Source organism: Sminthopsis crassicaudata, chromosome 4 (genome assembly GCF_048593235.1).
Source record: "Sminthopsis crassicaudata isolate SCR6 chromosome 4, ASM4859323v1, whole genome shotgun sequence".
Lineage (NCBI taxonomy): Eukaryota > Metazoa > Chordata > Mammalia > Dasyuromorphia > Dasyuridae > Sminthopsis > Sminthopsis crassicaudata.
The window spans coordinates 137,969,952-137,977,554 of NC_133620.1; the positions used below are offsets into that span (position 1 = coordinate 137,969,952).

Below are 7,603 nucleotides of genomic sequence, written 5' to 3' on the forward strand. Positions count from 1 at the left end.
AAGAGAGAGACAGAGAGACAGAGAGAGAGAGAGAGAGGGGGGGGGGGGGGATTAGATAGAGACCTAAAACTAGTTTCAAGAAGACTCGGATTCAAATCCCTTTTCAGACACTTACTACCTATGTAACTCTGGGCCAGTCATTTAATTTCTGTCTCAGTTAAATGGGGATAATAATAGCACCCACCTCCCAGAGTTGTTTTGAGCAAAGTGAACTTTTTATAATGTGCTTTGCAAACCTTTAAATTCTAAGAAATACAAATTATTATTATGTTTACACACACACACACACACACACACACGTAATGTTCTGTTGTCTCTAAATTGTGATCGTTCTCTGGGAGCAGGTTTCTTGGGGAGCTTCTGGAGGCAGCCTTCCTTTCAGTTCAGTAATACCAAAATGCAGCCAGGAGTTAAAGTCCAGATCCTCTATTGTGTCCTTCAAAATCCTGAATCTTCAGTCTCTAGCTCCCTCTGAATCCAAAGCCTCCAGCCAGCACAAAGATAGACATGGGAATGAATCTTACTCTGAATCTCCTAGACTGTGGGAATCAGACTCTGCCTCCGAGGGTGTGGGATTGTGGGTTTCCCAGAAGTCAATCCTAGTTGTGAATCTCCCAGAAGTCCATGAGCAGGCTTTTCCTTTAGACTTGTGAATCTGATGGACTTGGGAATCCACTTAATCCTCACTCTGAACCTCTTCAAACTTCCCTGAAGTTCTCCTGGGAAGTCTTCTCCTTGACCCAATCCAGACTGACTGACCCATTCAATGTTGGCTCCTTATATCCTCCCAGAGAATGAGCTTGTGGGTGCTCCATGGGCTTGTGGGAATTCCTTAAAGAACCAATGAGCAAACTCCTTTAAAGGTGTGAACTAAGCACATTATCTTGTCTCAAGTTCTGGCCCATAACATCTGCAAGAATCCTAACACACACACCACACACACACACAACCCCAAAAGTCTTAATGCTGTTTTAAGATTTAATAGCTTAAATAGGTTAAAAGTCCAGGAATACTTTGGGGATACCACACCATATACAAATACATACTTATTTACGTGTATAAATCTTTCCTTCTATTTTTGGCCTCTTTGGTGTAAATGCACAGAAGTAGTATCATTGAGTCAAAAGTTCCATTCACCAGTAACTTATCTGTGATCTGTGATACCATGACTGAGTCCTCTCCTCTAAAACAGGGCACAATCTCTCCTTCATTTAAGCAAATAGTCTTTATGATGTTTTTTTTTAACACCCCCCTCTCCTATTCATCATCAGGTAGCCAACCTTTTAGTGATGTTGTTGGTGACAAAAACATTAAAGTAGTTTTTTTCACTTACAATCTCCAAATCTTTATTTATATTATTTTATTATTTATATTTATATTACCCAAGAATTCATAGGGAATTTGTCCCAGCAGATCAGGCTCCTTCCTTGCCATTTGTCATCACAAAGTGTGCTACTCTGGGGAAGGCAGGCTGAAACCTCAGCTGATCCCAGATGCCTTTATCTTCAGCTTCCTTTTCCTTCCAATCATTTCCTTTACATAGTTCAGGAAGCTCTCCTCTTTAGAAGGCTTAATATGCTTAGTATGCACATTAAGTCACTTGACTTGAATCTTGACCTTGAATTTGTTTATAACAGTGCCTACAATATGCTGAATAATAGCTGAGACCCAACCAGTCTTACCATGATAACATTTTGGGGACATTCCCTGTTGAATTATCCTTAGGCCTTTGATATCTATAATGTCCCTCTTCTTACAGATTTGAATCTATGTAGCCCAAAAAACAACACTATATTTTCACAAGGACCTAGAGAACAGATTTCAAGTCCCTCTTCTTTTTTCTTTTGTATTAATCGTTTTTGCAAGTCTCTGGTGCCAGACACAAGGACTGAATCATTTTCAAATCACTTTCACGTATAACATCTGATGTTCATAAGAGCTCTACAAAGAAGAAAGCCCAGTTGGTTAAATATACACTCTACACAAAACTGAAGTTCAGTGATTTGTTTTAGATCATGGGACTAAGGAAGGATTCTAGAACTAGAACTACTTGTTCTCACTTCATGTCTTTTGTTTTTAGCATTATACTATATATGTTCTCAACAAATGGAAAGAGAGCTTAGAGAGCAGAACCTGTCTAAAATGACATATGTGTAGCTTGCAGATATGTGGTAGAGATGCTACTATTTGCAAATAAAAAGTTAAAGCGAATGATCTAAATGGTACACATAGTAGGTGCTTAATAAGTGTTTATTGATGAATTGATAGAAACTGAAGTTGCATAACCTCTATGCATATCACTGAAAGAAACATGCTATGCAATGCTATGATGTATCAGTCTGCCCTGTACCCTCAGGCAAGGAAAACACCTGAGTTGTGCAAACACAGGAAGGACCTATTCCAGGTGTGCAAGGTGGGGCAAGGTACCCAAATAATTCAATGCTGAGAAACAAAGACCGTCTGTCCAAGGTGTAGTCAGGTCTTCTGTTATCCATGTATAATCTCTCTGATAGAATACCGTTGGTCCTGTTTTCTTCCTATACCAGGGGAAAAGGATACAGAGATGTGAGAAAGAAAAGACAATAGTGGTAACAGGAACAGATGAAATTTAGTTAGAGAGTCAATTTTTAGCAATTGAATTTAACAAGCGCTTCATGTTTTTCAGATACCTTATAACTTTTTAGGAAGTAAAACAGTATTTTAATAGGAGCTGCTCAGCTAAGTTTATTTGTAAGTTGTAGAGACACCCCAAAAATTGGTGGGAGACAAAATTTTAAAAAAGAATCACTAATAAAGCACAAGGTCTTTGATTAGTATATGCAAAATCAAAAAGTAGAGATAACAGGTGAGATAAACTTGAATTCCTATTGCAAGATAGAACATTGAACTACTAGGTAACACAGAAACTTGTTGATATAAGAATCAAGACTTGACTATGGATCTAGGTAGACATATATTATTCAAAAGAAATGAGATAGAAATAATGAGATAGAAGAATATGTAGCAGCATTTGTATTAAAAAGACACATGTATGCAAGGAAATGCATTGTCCAGAGGGAAGAAGTGAAGTGGAGAGAATATGGGCAGAGATATGAAGGCAGAAACAGAAGTAATATTGTCATTGGAGTTTATGATGTACTATAATATACTCTGGACAGAAGAATGAAATAAATGAGTTCAAAAATACATTTCAATGTTACTACTGGGCTTGTATACCAAAGAGATTTTAAAGAAGGGAAAGGGACCTGTGTGTGCAAGAATGTTTGTGGCAGCCCTCTTTGTGGTGGCTAGAAACTGGAAACTGAGAGGATGCCCATCAACTGGAGAATGGCTGAATAAATTGTGTTATATGAATATTATGAAATATTATTGTTTTGTAAGAAATGACCAGCAGGAGGATTTCAGAAAGGCCTGGAGAGACTTACATGAGCTGATGCTGAGCGAAATGAGCAGACCAAGAGATCATTATATATTTCAACAGCAATACTATATGATGATCAATTCTGATGGATGAGGCCCTCTTCAACAATGATATGAACCAAATCAGTTCCAATAGAGCAGTAATGAACTGAATCAGCTCCACCCAGTGAAAGAACTCTGGGAGACGACTATGAACCACTATATAGAATTCCCAATCCCTCTATTTTTGTCTGCCTGCATTTTTGATTTTCTTCACAGGCTAATTGTACACTATTTCAAAGTCCGATTCTTTTTGTACAGCAAAACAACTGTTTGATCATGTATACATATATTGTATTTAATTTATACTTTACCATATTTAACATGTATTGGTCAACCTGCCATCTAGGGGAGTCGGTGGGGGGAAGGAAGGGAAAAATTGGAACAAAAGGTTTTGTAACTGTCAAAGCTGAAAAATTACCCATGCATATATCTTGTAAATAAAAAGCTATAATTAAAAAAAATACATCTCAAACCTGGCACAGGGCCACATATAAGGTACATTTGAGATACTGCTTTATTCCTATGGAACAGTTTAATGTTGAAAGAAACAGGGCCATATTTTTACATAAAGCAAAAGATTTATTTTAGCCGTCAAAAAAAGATAAAATATTACCATGGTTATAAATGAACATTTTGATACTTAACAAAACCAGGAAAATAATTTTGTTTTTCATAAAAACTGTTAACATATGGAGTGAAGAAATATAGCATCCAGGTGTTTTTCAAGTGATTTTTGAATTAAAAAAAATGACCCATAGCAGAAATATAGTTTCAAATTGTAAACAATGTAGAATGATCACTTATTTGTATGTGAGTAGTTTTATCATTTAAATTAGAGATTCTTTAATTGGATTCCACAGAACCTCCCACCCCATAAGAGGTCCAAAGATAGATTTTGTGGAACGTGAACTTAGACAGGAAAAAAAAATCTTTATTTTCACCAGTCTCTAACTAAAATACAGCATTTCCTTTGAATATGTCCACAATGTAACTCATACTCTACTAGTATTATTCTTCACTGAACTCTTACAGACAATTTTGAAGACTTGGACTGTAGAATATTGTTACCTCAATTGATTTGGATATAACTATTTTTTGATTAGAGAGGGTAATACTGAACAAAAAAAGGAGTAATAATATAAAAATTTGGAAACTTGAGCATGCTTTTAAAGGTACTATCAATTACACAAAGGAATATAAATGGAGAGTAATTCACTGAGTAGCAGGAGGCTCTCTGTAGAGCAATTATAGATAAAGAAAATTGCGCAAGATACTGATTTGGAAGGTTGTTGATAAGAAGAATCTGTGGTAAAGTCCAAAGAAATAGCAGAGGGATAAAAGTCTCAGTGGCTATCTGGTGTGAACCAATACCTGAATAAGAATTCTCTTTAAAACTTACTTTGGCAGTCATTAGAGGCTTCTAGGTAGCATCTTGTGCCACAATAGACAGCACAATAAAGATACAGAATAAAGTACCCCAGGATTATTACTTCCCTAGTCTTGATGTCTTTATGAATTCAGCTTAAAACTATCTTAGCCTTCTTAATTAACATTATATTTATATGGAGCTTACAATTCATTAAAATTATCAGATTCTTTTTTAGGTCACTGGTAATTTCACTGTGATTATCCCTTTACACTAGCATGATAGGATGAGTATCTCTTCTTTTTATTACATTTTTATTATGAATGCAGATATTGAGGGAAGTAGGGTTCTATTTTAAATTTTTAAAAATATTCTTATGCATAAAGTTGTGTTTTTATTGCATTTGGGAGGAGTCAAGTACTTCAATGCTTTCTACCCCTGACCCTGAATCATTAGAGATTTGAGTTAAGTCTGACCTTGAATGTTTCACATCATTAGATGTTGTTTTCAGTGACTTTTGAGTTAAATTCCTTATTGAAACAGGGGAAAGATGGTAGAGAAGAAATGGAGCCTGGAATAATTGTATGGCCAGATACAGGACCCTGCCATGCTTTGGTATATACAGAGAATCCTCTAACTCTGATAAAGATAACGCTCCTATTTGTCAGATCAATATGGGATTCCTATTTATCCTATGGGGCAGCTCAATGGATGCTTAAGGAGCATGACAGGGAAAGCAGAAGAACAGAAACATTAAGTATCTCTACCTATTATTAATGTATTTTATTAATGTAATTTTTGCATCATGGATGCCTTTGGAAGTCTCAAGATTCTTATGGACTCCTCATAATCATGTTTCTCTATGCACAAAGTAAAATATTTAGCATTACCAAAAAACCCCAATTATATTGAAACAAAGGTATCAAAATTTGAAATAAAAACAAAAACAAGTTCATGGATCCCAGATTAAGAACCCATGCTGTAGAGTTAGTCCAGAAGTTCTTTCTGAACTTTGGGTTATTCTAAGTGAAGGAAGGCAAGGAGGCCCTATGCTTGAGTCACCGTGGTTTGGAAACATAAGGTGTGCCATTTTTGGCATAGTGAAAAAGAACATTGGATTGGTAAACAGAACCATTAGCCACATGCTAGCCATCTTATCTTGGACAATTCATTTTATATCTCTCTCTCAACTTTACATTCCTCATCTATAAAAGGAGGTTAGTTCAAAGGTTCTTAACGGGTTTTTTTTTTTTTTTTTTTTTTTTTTTTTTTTTTTTTTTTACTTTTTCAGCAGCCTGGTGAAGACTAGGGACCACTTCCCAAAATAATTTTGATAATTTTTTTTAAAAGAACAATATTTGAAGGAAATAATCAATTCTAGTTAGATGTAATTAAAATAATGATGTATTTTTCTCCATCCAATTTCCTAGGACTAGATAATCTTTGAAGTCCCTTCTAATTCTCACACCCTATGATTCTGTGACTCTAAGATTTCTAAATCCCATCTCCAGGCCTATATTTGAAAGAAATTCCCAGACAATAAAGGAATTTGAAAAGTCATCCAGAGTAAGTTATAAAGGATTGTAACCTATAAATGAGTTAAAATAGCAAAAATGAAATAGGGAGTGGGTGGATTCGGTGGGCTAGGGCAAGGGGGAATGTATGTTAGGGGAATTTTTTCCCAAGTAGTAATTCTTTTAAAAAATCTATAGTAATACGATTATGTTTTCTCTAGTCTAGGGCTTTAAATAATATTAAACTGTACACAGTTACTGATATTGCAATGTTCTGGCTGGTACCTTGAAACAAATCAATTTGAAATAAGTCTCTTCTTATCTATAAACAAGCAACAAATCCACTTAGGACTCTGTTCAAATGATTAGGGCTTGATATATCAATGTCTCCAAATCCAATTGAAGATGTGGCATTGAATGACATATTTTTATATAGGAGATTTGTCACACACTTGTAACACAGATTCAATCAAGTAAGGGAGGGTAGGGGAAATGTCTTTCTTTCACTTATAAAATACTGAAACACAAAGAAGGCTAGGATGTTTTTCTATCTGTTTTCCCCCTCCCCCAAATTGATTAACAGGAGAGAGGTGAATCAGCAAAAAGAGAAATGTCATTAAAATAGTAAGGCACAAATTATTGATGTGGAATAGAAACTCCAGATTTCTTCTATTAGAGCCTTACCCAGACTAGCATTATAAGTCACAGGGATAGTCCATATTTATTAGAGGTAAAGTGATCCTTCAAAGATAGCGGTACAAGTGAAAGATTGACTTTTTTGGATGGGAAGAGGGGCTGGTTTTCCCTATTTTACATAGGCTTGAAGTATAGTAGTTTTTTTTTTACCATCCTGAGTCTACTGCTGATCATCGTGGAAGTTTTAGCCACCATTTTTCTAACTTGGACCAATTAACCCCTCTTTAGGCAACCTGCTTTCCCCCTTTCCTCTATTTATAGAAGCTCACCAGATTTATTACACACACTGAATCAGCTTTAACCCTACTACAACATAGAACTCTCAATCTCAAGTAAATTGCTAGTTTCAGCTTCCCTCAGTTGCAGAACATAAGAGCATGCACCACATTCCATCCAACTAGTAGGCTGACTGTGTCCAAACTGTTTTATGTTTTGAACCTTCCAAGCCTGATTGCTTTTAAGGGGAGCTAGTAGTTATCCTTGGGAGAATGAGACAAAAAAAGTGAGAGTTCTCCAATAGTGCACATAAGCTCTCCACATTAGGACTCTGGTATTTCCAGTTTAA

The 7,603-nt window shown here is 35.8% G+C and overlaps 1 pseudogene; it reads right to left on the reverse strand.

The window, feature by feature from the left end:
- Nucleotides 1-1,350: 1,350 nt before the first annotated feature.
- LOC141540652 (large ribosomal subunit protein eL21-like) lies at nucleotides 1,351-7,212 on the reverse strand (annotated as a pseudogene).
- Nucleotides 7,213-7,603: the final 391 nt, after the last annotated feature.